Source organism: Eumetopias jubatus, unplaced genomic scaffold (genome assembly GCF_037043125.1).
Source record: "Eumetopias jubatus isolate StellerSeaLion01/CBP00866 unplaced genomic scaffold, mEumJub1_p1.0 scaffold_8, whole genome shotgun sequence".
Taxonomy (NCBI): domain Eukaryota; kingdom Metazoa; phylum Chordata; class Mammalia; order Carnivora; family Otariidae; genus Eumetopias; species Eumetopias jubatus.
This window is the reverse complement of record NW_028274814.1, coordinates 94,381,005-94,392,181: the sequence shown is the minus strand read 5'-3', so window position 1 is coordinate 94,392,181 and position 11,177 is coordinate 94,381,005. Positions and strand designations below refer to the sequence as shown.

At 37.2% G+C, this 11,177-nt stretch overlaps 1 protein-coding gene across 4 annotated transcripts in view; it reads right to left on the bottom strand.

Moving 5' to 3' along the window:
- Positions 1-662: 662 nt before the first annotated feature.
- LOC114215014 (uncharacterized) overlaps positions 663-11,177 on the bottom strand; it is a 56,186-nt gene continuing 45,671 nt past the window's right edge. The window contains exons 8-10 of one of the 4 annotated variants that reach the window (XR_003610528.2): positions 5,931-6,071; positions 2,725-3,498; positions 663-1,102 (exon numbers count right to left, since the gene is read on the bottom strand). The gene's annotated coding sequence lies outside the window, so the exon portion shown is untranslated. Of the gene's footprint in view, positions 1,103-2,277; positions 3,499-5,876; positions 6,072-11,177 lie in introns of those variants that run through there. The other 3 variants (XR_003610529.2, XR_003610527.2, XR_015768714.1) reach the window with 3 other exon arrangements.

Below are 11,177 nucleotides of genomic sequence, written 5' to 3'. Positions count from 1 at the left end.
AACTTACTGCCTGGTGGGAACTATTCTAAACATTTCACCTGCACTTATTCCTTTATTCCTGACAATTTTCTGAGGTGGGTTCTACTTTTAGCCTCCTAAGAAAACAGATGTCAGAATCAAGTAACTTGTTCAAAGTCCTATAATGACCAAAGCTGGCATTTGAACCAAGGCAGTCTTGTTCTGTTGTCTATGTGCTGCACTATTCCCCTTCTCTTCTGGTGTGGCAGAGGAGATCCATTAGGCATCTATGTCAGACTTGTTTATGTCTATAACTTTTCTTCGAAGGGTGGGTTTTTACCTCTTGTCTGGATTATGGTACTAACGGCCTTACTGGCTTCCCTGTTGTTAGTAACTTCCCACCAAATAATCTGTTCTCCACACAGTAAACTGAATGATCTTTTAAAAAAAATGATTAAATGCATTCATTTCTCTTTACCTCTTCTCTACACAGGAAAACTAGAAGAACCTGTTTTACCAGGGGGTAGATTAGTCAACCAAGCAAATGGGGTTCAAATCTGCTAACACCCTAAAACCACAATCTAAAATGGAGTCTATTGATGCGTGGTTATAACAATACACAATGTTAATTTCTGAGTAATTTTCAGGTTTATCTTGTTCAACATCACACTTATCCTGCAAGGGAGAAAGCACACCTTCTCTTTTTTATGATCAAAATTCTACCAGTGCTCTGGCTTAGACAGAGTTACAATAAACGTGGTACAGGGTTGGCACTGTTACTTAGAATAGAACTGCGACTCCTAAAACCTAAATGGTTTTCAAAACCTGAATTAGGTGCATACAGTGAAACCCTTTAAGTATAATCTGAAACAGAAGGTTACTGTGTAAAACAGATAAAGCTGCTCAAGTTGAATAGGGGGCAGTAACTGTAGGGGGTATGTGCTTGGCCATTTGCAAAGACGTTGGAAGCATAGCAGAGAAACCTCTTGAGCTCAGCTTCAAGAACTCCTGGAAAGCATGTGTGGTGAAGAGCCATTTTCAGCAGTGAAGATAGGGATCAATAAGTTGCCAACCCCAAATCCATAATCAATATTTGTACTTCTTTCCAACGTTTCAGTTCTTTATCTCTCAGCATTCTAGTTTTCTATGTCACGTGAAAGAAAAAGAGAAACATTGAAATTCACAGTTATCCTTATGACCTCACCTACAGAACTGTGGCATCTCCCAGCCAAGACCTCCAGCTTTGCTCCTTCTGTTTGGAGATTTAAGCTCCCTTGCCTGGTGCGTGGGAGTGGGGAGAGGGGATGCCAATGAGGAGGTGGCTTTACCAAATTTATGCTCTTGTGGGGGGGGTCTTTTCTGGGATCAGAGCTGCGTACCTGCTGACTTGTCAGCTGATATGTAAAAGGTGAAGAGAGTCAAGAGAGGCAGCAACTACTCAATAATGAAATACTCAATAGATGAAAATACCATTTCTCAAGCTCCTGTCTTTCCAGTCCTTATTGCTGAGGGCAAAATCACCATATTCAACTTCAAGTGTGAATCTAGATCATGGGGGGAGATTATTTTAGATGAAGATTCCGTTATGATTAAGTAGATTTTCGTCTGCTTGTTTTTGTTGTTTTGAAAAGCCTCCAGGGTGATTCTGATGCAAGCAGGTCTGATGCAAGCAACACTGGCCTATGGGTTTAGCAGGGAAATTGGAATTAAGTAGTATTAACATTATTTCCCATATTATTCTTTTAATATGGGTCATTTGGATTCCTCCCGAGTTTTGTTTTGTTCGGCTTTGCTTTCTGGAAAAACAGATAAGCTTGAGACCTTTAGGGAAAAACAAATTGCTATGATCACATTGGCCCTGAGGATTGAACTATTTCTAGATCCATCTATTCTGACAGACATAGTAATTTATTCTTGTTCTGTTGTGTAATCTACCCCAAATGCATTCACCTGCCATGCATTTCTCCCTCTTCATTTTCCACTAGCAGCTTTAAAAACCTGTAGTTATAAATCTTCTATCTCCTAGACTGATGCCATGGCTCATTCCTGGCTCTGCCTTCCAGCATTGGAAGAAAAAAGTGATTATCTTTGTGACAATATAATTATTCCCACCTCTGACATCCCTGCTCCATGGTCACATTGGTAAGGAAATAACTTGGAAGGGGAAAAATACACATGTTTTGGAATTAAAGGCATTTAGCAGGCCTGTACTGAAAGTCTTAGAAAATTTGAAATGTTGAAGCAGCTGAAGACAAGGTCTTATAGATGTAGTGTCAAGAGGAATTTTCAAAAGTCTTAATGAAACAATTGTTTTCAGTGTTTCACTACATTTATGAATCTGTAGTGCATCAGTGGAAAATATGATGCTCTGAGAGGCAGCTATGAGGGTGGGCTGGGATAGAGTGTTGGGTTATCTCTAAAGATACTTGTAGTCCACTCATAAGTGTACTTCACTGTTCTAGACCATAGGGCTTTTAGACACCTAATCTGATTTAGAGGCAGCCCTTCGAGGTATCACTGAGACTTATGAAATTCAAACAGTAGGACCTCATTGTAGCCTTATAGAGAGAAGCTCAGATTTACTTGTCAACATTAATAGGTTGCTCCTTTCATTAATGTCAGCCAACCAGTAGACTGTAACACACCTTGGTCTAAACTGAAAATTCCACTTTGTGCTCAATTAACTTCTCTTCCACCCTGTCAAGTGTGCTGTAGTTTCCCGTTCTGTATATATTTGCTGTTCTTGTTAGTCACATGAAGGCTTACCTCAAGGCCAGAAGATTGGTCCAGAAAGTTCTAAACCATTCAGGGTTCAGCATCAGATTTCCAGCCTTGTTTATTTATGAATCTGTTGTTGGTTCTGACCCACCCAATTAGAAGAGGAAGTAGAAATGTTATCAGCATTCAGGTCAACAAACTCACTACAGGGGCAGGAGTTCTAGCTGTATGGAAGGTACCAATAGTGGAGACTCCAAGCCAGGAGAAATTACATTTCCTATTTAGTTCCTGGAGTTCTCAGACATGCATTAATTTGAAAAATCTTTACTGTGTTCCACATGCCAGAGATTAGAAATGAGTAAGATTAACTTTAAAGCTTTAGAACATTGACTTTATAACATAGATTGAAAAATCTACATCTTGTGTCCTCATGTACAACTTTAAAGGGGTAAGTTTGTAGAAAGTTAGAATGGATGGCCCCAGAGGGGGATAGCCAGATACCTCTCTATTAAAGGCAGCCTTTGGGAATTTCTTTTGGGGAACTATTTAAGCAGTTGATTTCTGTTCTCTCTGGGATCTATCTGCCTCTTTGCTGACTCTGGCCCAGGGGGTGAATCTTAATATACCAATTCATAAAATTGGAATAATAGCACCTACTTTGTAGAGTCATTGTGAGGATGAGAAATTGTTAGATGTGATAAACAGAAAGAAACATGGCGAGGATCCCGAATGCCTTTTATCTTAGGTTGGGTTCTCTAGAAGCAGACCCAGAGACAGATTCAGGCCAAGTGACTTGTTGAGAGAGTGCTCTTCCGGAAAAACCTATAACAGAGAGGAAGGCAAAACAGGTATAGGCCCATTGCTCATCGAGGATATAGTCACAGGTAAATTCTGTTGTTGGTCTGAACAGTGGGGGACTCTGAGGCATACAGGGTACAGTAGAATTATCATGATTTGAGGCAGACTGTCCTTTTGTGTTCCATACAGTCAGCCATTGGCTGATGGAGAGTGGTAGGGGTAGGTGGTGGTTGTGTTGGTGCTAGGGTAACCTCCCAGGTGTATGTATGTAAGGTGACTTCTATCAGCCAAGGGCCATTCTCTTGTACTTTTAACCTCTGTTCCTAAAATGGAAACTTCTTTGGACTGTGTCCCTGAAGATCCCATTCTGTCCTTAGTACTTCCTCTTCTGGTATCCAGTTAGAAGGTATCTTTGAGCCCCCTTTAGAGTAGTCTGTGTGAAACAAAACAGTGTGCTTCAAGGTTCTAGCACGGTGCTAGGCAGACAGGAGATCTACAGTTGCCAGCTTTTCTTTTGTCCTCCTTTGTCCCTAGAACTGTCTCTCATTTAAGATAATCGCTGCTAAAGAATCCTCCTTCCAAGTCATACCAGCGGTGAAAAAAATAGAAGAGACTCTAATCGAAGCACCTGGCACATAGTACCTGTTATGTGTTGGGTACATTCCTTCCTTCCTTCCCCTTAAGAGCTTGTCTTAGGATCATTTATGTGATTTGAACTTTCTTAAGGTATAGAAGAACTTGTTTTCATCGGTCAGTTATCATGGACATTATCGATAATAATCACCATACATACTAAGATCCAAATGGGTTTGGAGTCATAACCGTTTGGGGGAATGTATTTGTAGAAAATAGCCAAATTTTGTCTTTTTAAAAACCTTTATCTCTGATTCTTTTAAAACATGTGTAGTAGACACTATCACCCAATTTGGTACTTAAGTATCTGTAAAAAGTTTTCTTTACTTTTTAAAAAATAGTCTTACGATGGACTCTGAAAGACAAATTGAGGGTTCTAGAGGGGAGGGGGGTGGGGAGTGGGTTAGCCCGGTGAAGGGTATTAAAGAGGGCACGTTCTGCGTGGAGCACTGGGTGTTATGCACAAACAATGAATCATGGAACACTACATCAAAAGCTAATAATGTAATGTATGGTGATTAACGTAACAATAAAAAAATTAAAAAAATAAATAAAAAATAGTCTTAAGGGTAAAGACTTTCTATTGTCTCCCTTGACCATCCCATGCCTTCTGCCCCAGTCCTTAGTTAACTGTCAGAAGCAAAGAAAGTGCTTAATTAAATACTTGTTATCTTGATCAAGTAGATTAGTGGGCAAATTAAAACCGCCATACATCAACTGAAAATAATCCCTCAAAAAAAGAAACCACATGAGGAATTTCTTCTAAAATTCTGTGCCAGAAATTTAGCAATAACTTGTAATATTTTGAGTGCTCACATCTTTTTGCCTAGTAATTATGCTTCTATGAATGTATCCTTAAAAAACTGTACCCAATTCCTATGTCCACTAAAAGAATTACATCATTACATTCAAAGGTCTTTAAGCAAGAAAGAGATAGATGTATGTACTGATGACAAAAGTCCAAGATGCAAGTGAAAAAAACAAATTGCATGTCTATATGTATACACATATATTCAGATATATGATATATATAGAAAATTTTAGTATTTAGTATTTAGTTGTGTGCCTTTTTAGCTGGGTCAGCAATCCTAGCAGACTGACCTACTAAATAGAAAATGTTAATTTTGCTGTATGTCAAGTTACCATAGGTAACTGGATCTTTTTCTGGATGCTACTGATTTGTCTCTTCCTTCAGGGGTATCACAGTAATCTGATCACAGTACCTTTGTAAACAGTCTTAATAGCTACATAGCAAGTGTCCCACCCTGCCTGGCTCAGTTTTCTCCTTTATAAAAATTTACAGGCAATCGCCTACATTTATTTTTATATTTACTTACAACTTTTATCTGGTTTAAAAAAATAAAAATATTTTAGTGTGATTGAAATTGCATTTAAGATTAATTTGGGCAGAAGTGCTAACTTTATGAAAATGTCTTTTTTGTTCACTGTCTCTCAGTATAATCTTATAGGTTTCCTCTACTCCCACCCTGTATGGGGGGAATTGGCTATTTCTCTTTTTATTTTCTGACTGGTTAATGCTACTATAAAGACAAAGTATTGATTTTCATTTATTTTATATCAAGTCACTTAATAAACTTGTATTCTGATTTTTTTTTTTAAAGTGTTGATTCTTCTTCAGCTTTGTTGGAAAATTGTTGTGGTTTCTTTTAACCCTGTTAGATACAGAAAGGATATAGTAAATGAAAAACCTTCCTACAACCAAGTTCAAATTAGTTTCACTCTTATTCTTTATCAATCACCATTCCTAAAGCACCTTTCCACCTTCTGACAGAAGAAAGGAAAGCAACATATAAGCACTTAACGTAATCAGGTCCTCCTGCTCTCACTCCGTCTAGGACAGCATGACCACCAGACTCCTGAATTGGAAATTCCCATGATCAGTGGAGGAGAAATCCAGCAGCTGATGCATGAGGACTCACAGCTTGGCAAGTTCTCTGTGTATCCTATCAGGTGGATAGAAGCCAAGGAAGGTAGGTTTATTTAAATTTTATAGGACTGATTTGCACGGTAGATTAGGTACCTGGAGGCTAGCCTCAATCATCCCCTTTCTCCTTCTTCCTGGGTTAAAATCAAGATTACAGTGACCTGGTCCTGACGGTTATACATTCTACAAAACAGCTTCACAAGACAGTAGTCTCTAAAGAGGTTTTGCAAAAAGAGAAATGTAAATTTATTCAGTGTAGCTGTTTCAACAATTTTGTGAATTAATTTTAAAAGAAGACCTTGATTTTATTTCTAACATGTTTTATACAAGGTGGAAGGACAAGGGGAAACTCATTAATGGTTTCTAGCCCAAGGAATGAACTAGCATGCACAGTTTTCTGTGACCCTTCATGACAGTTCTCTCCCACTAACCTCTGTGTTTAACTTCTTGGCCCTTTGTCCCATCAGTACATTGTAGTTCCCATGTATCTATTCTATTCATCCATCACGTGGATTTCAGTGAACGGTCAAGAATCACCCTCAAAACACATTTCCACCACTGCCCATCAGCACTACCAACAAAGAGTGTAGAGATGGAGTGATTTTATAAGTATTTAAAACTTTATTGAAATAAACTCAAATGCCTCCATCAACTTTTTAAAAGAGAAATAGATGATAAAATTTTCTGAAGCACTTACACACATGGGGACCCTCTATGCAAAGTTCCTAGTGATTCAGTCACACTGTTCACAGCTTAGAATTCTGTAGCATACATCTCTGCTGGATATACGTGTTTCAGTTATTTGTATGTTCTTTTCTAAAAAAAAAAATCTGGCTTTGACTCATAATGGCTATATAGCAACACCTCTTTTGTTATTAAGCATTTTGAGCAGATAGACCACTGGTATTTCTCTACTCTGCTGCCTCAGCAGCTGCTGATAGATGAAATCACCCTTCTTTACTGAGAGAGCCTATCGCTCTCAAGCAGAGAGTGGGAATTCTGAAACCCCTCTGGCCCAGGGGTATGGGATTATGTTTTAGCACCAATTTGGAGAAGATCTTTTTCTTAATTATTACAGACGTGTCACTTTTTTTATTATAAAAGTAATATGTCATTATTAAAGACATTTCAAAAAATCAAGAAGACAAAAGTAATGAGAGTACCCTTAGCAAACATCAAGATTCTCCACTGTACCATCTCTGCATCTGTATCAAATATTATTAGTTACAAAAATATCAGCAATACAGTGATATGTGTATTTTATTTTGTGTTTCTGTTATTAATGATGAATATAAGTTGTATATGCCTATTGATTAGTTATAATTAATAAATACAATTGTTTTTAATTTCCCTTTCATATTTAGTTAATTTTGCATTTATTTGTATCTCCCACCCACTCCCCCTTTTTTTCTGTAGAGTTTTTGGTCAAGTAATATAAGCTCATGAAACAGTAAGATACTGTTTTTAATATTTTCAGCAGGCCTTTCCACAATTTGATCCTAGTCTCATGATTTTTCAGTTTCTGTATTGAAGTTTTATGTTTTCGTATGGTGTGATCTTTCATTTCTTCCCTTACGTCTTTCGTCATTTCCAAGCTTAGTAAATCCTTTTGCCTCTAGGCATTTGATACTCATTTTACCTTTCTTCAACTAATTTCTGTTGTTTGATTTTTCATGTTTACTTACTTAATTTATCTAAAATTTATTTTGGTGGGTGAAATGAAATGAGATTATAAATAAACTTTTTTTCAAACTAACTGATGACTCACATAGCACTATTGACTAAAGCTTCACTTGCTCATTGATTAATGATGTCTCCTTTATTGAATACCATGGTGCTATATTTCGTGGGTTCTGGTTCTGAGCTATACATTCTGTTTATTTTTAACCCAGTAATACATATTTATTTCAGAGGCTATAGAATATATTATAATAGGCTATATCTGACAGGATTAGTCTAGTCTTAGTTTTTTTGTACTCGTTTTCTTTATTTCATTTCTATTACTTTTCTGATTTATTTTAGTGTAATTTGGTTGTGTGTATGTGTGTATATTATTGAAATTTTGACAGGAATTATTTAGAATATACAAATTTATTTTGGAAGAACTGGTGTCTTTACTATAGTCAAAGAAGAAAAGCTTCTTTAATCTTTCAGACTCAACAAATAGCCGTAACATTTGCTAGTACTTATCAGAGTATAATGAAGGGTTTAGAAATTGAAAATGCAAGCAGGTTGATTACTATGGTAAATAACTGGTTCGCACAATCACCTCAACACTTTAGTCAGGCTCTATAGCAAGATCCTGTTTTGTCATTATCATTATCACTATCGTAATTTCATAATAAGCATAAAATGATCACATCACTTTCAGCCACAGACACGAGGTCAACAGGTTACAATTAATTACGGGTTAGGTGCTAGATGCTGGGGGTACCAAAAGGTAGAAGACTTCTTCAATGTGGTAGAAGGCTTACTGTGCTCTTTCATACCTCCAGGCTTTGTTCCTTCTGTCATTCTTTCTGCTTCTCTTTTTCCAGTCCATCAAGATCCAGTTCATGCATAACTCTTTGTTGGTCTTCAAAGACCCTGGCAGTTAGTCACTTCCTTCTCTTTAACCTTAAGTAGTTGTTTATATTTCTCTGATCAGCTTGTCTCTGAGTTGTAGCTACTTGCATACGCTTCTCTCCTTCACTAAACTGAAGTCCTTGAGTGCAGGAACCTATGCTTTTCATTGTTATAAACTGAGTGCTAATTATTGAGGATGGACAATAGTGTTTATTCAATGAGTATATAAATGAATAAAAGAAAAATGTTTTTATTTCACAAACTTTTCTGTCAGAAAAATACTGAAATAAAGATTTCTTGGAGATTTTTGATACGTTTCAAACATTTCGAAGCCATTTAATAGAACTTGGTGAAAATCAGATATTAAAATCTGGTTGTGTGCGTGTGTATATGTGTTGCAGGCAGAATTTCCTCCTCAGATTTCAAGATGACATATGTGGGTTAGTTGGCTCATCACTTTTGTTTTCCAAATAATTCTTAGCTTTAGAAAATATCACTATAAGCACACAGCAGCCAATAGGTAAACTTTGTGAGCTGGACCGAAATGTCATCGCCAAGCTGGACTTTCCCAGGTGGAAGGCCCATGTGCTAAATAGAAACTGTAGTGTCTACCTGTGAAAAACATTTACGTGTCAGAATTGACTTTATATGTGGATGGGGTTGATAATTCTCTACAGGGTACTTCCTTCAAAAAAAATCGTCTCTCTTCACCCACAAAGGAGCCATAGACTCTCGCCATTGCATTATTCTTTTAAGAGTGTTAAAACGAATTAAATCATTATGATGTAGAGCACTAAATTAGGCATTATTGGATTATATACATTTTTTTAAACCACTTAGTACAAATGGCCACCCCACCCTCAAACATATTCCAGATTCTTTGTAAAAGAAAGCTCTATTGTGTATTCCATATTCACAACCTTACCCATGAACACAATCCTGATTCCAACTCCTCCTCAACATAAGCTTGTCACCCACTGGTGCTTCACATCTTGGACTTGATCTTTGGTTCCAATTACCTCTTTGTAGCTTTGGCTCTATTTTCTCAGTCTTTCTGGTTCTCTACTTCCTGAAAGGTTTAAATTGTCTCTGGCCATTGTAGATAAATATATCCAATCTCTTAGGCCCTGGAGAATTTTGTGTTCAGTAGTAGATGGAGCTTCTTCTGGATTACTCTGGCACAAGTAGGAATTAAACCCTACAAGAGGTCTCTGACCATCAGTCAGGGGAACAATGACGGTAGGTGGATGGTTTACAGGAGAGCAGCTCTTTGGAATAATGTTAAATATTGTATATTTCTGGCCATCACAATCAAGTCAGGACCAAGCATATCACATTAAGGAATGCCATATTATTCTAGGGTCCTATCATTCAGCATGACATTTTGTTTCTGACAGTGAACAACTAGCTTCATTGTACTTCAGTACACATCCAAGCAGGGTTCCCCACGTTCCTCTGAGAGCCCTCCCCACCAAAATGTATTTTATCAAAAGACTTATTTATAAGAAGTCTATGTAGAGCAGCTTGTCGGAAATGGTACACCAAGACAATGACCGTTACTGCAATACTGATTATTAATATTGACTTGTTTATTATTTACAAAATACTTTGCTTTACATATTATTATTTGGTCTCCCTGATTCTAACCTTACTCTGTGAAAATATATTCTCAACAAAATAGACCGTTAAAACACAAATGATGGTATATCACTCTTCTGCTCTAGACCCTGCAATGGCTTCCCAGGTACCTTTCCCAGGGATTGAAAATCCAAATCCTTAGGTTGACAATTCTCTGTGATACTTATTCTACCCCCCAAATCCTCCCTGTCTGCCTATAAAAGGGTCTCAAGTGCTTATCATTAGTATTGCCTGTTTAGTTCAGGGTCATTGGAACCAATTAAGTCAGATGATTTGGAACATATGCCCAGGCCTTATGATCTCCTTCCTTTTACTGCTCAGATTTCTTCTCACTTCCCAGCTTATTCAGTCCAGCCACAGTGGCCTTCTTGTCCTTCTTCTAGCACTGTACTTCTGGGATGAGCCCCACTTGGTCCTGAGCTATGGCATTTTTTCTGTATTGTCACATTCAACTTGCTAAAGTTTTGTTAAGGATTTTTACATCTGTGCTCCTGGGGAATATTGGTCTTTAGTTTTTCATTACTATCTTTGCCTGGTTTTGGTATTCAACTAATGCTAGTCTCAGAAAATGAGTTGGAAAGTATTTCCTCCTCTTCAGTTTTCTAGAAGAGTTTGTTTAGATATTCTGTCTTGCTTAAGTGCTTGGTAGAGTTCACCAGTGAATTTTCTTTGTGGAAAGGATTTTCATTCAACTTCTTTAACAGATTGTAGTTAAAAAGTAGATTGGGGAGGGTATATGTTGTAATGAACAGTGGGTATTATATAAAACTGATGAATCACAGACCTGTACCCCCGAAATTTTTTTTTACTCTTGCCTTTTTATTAGAGTAAAAAGAAAAAAAGAAAGAAAGAAATCTTAAAGCAGAAAAAAAGTAGATTTAATTTCTTAATAGATACAGGGCTATTCAAAATCTAGTTCTTC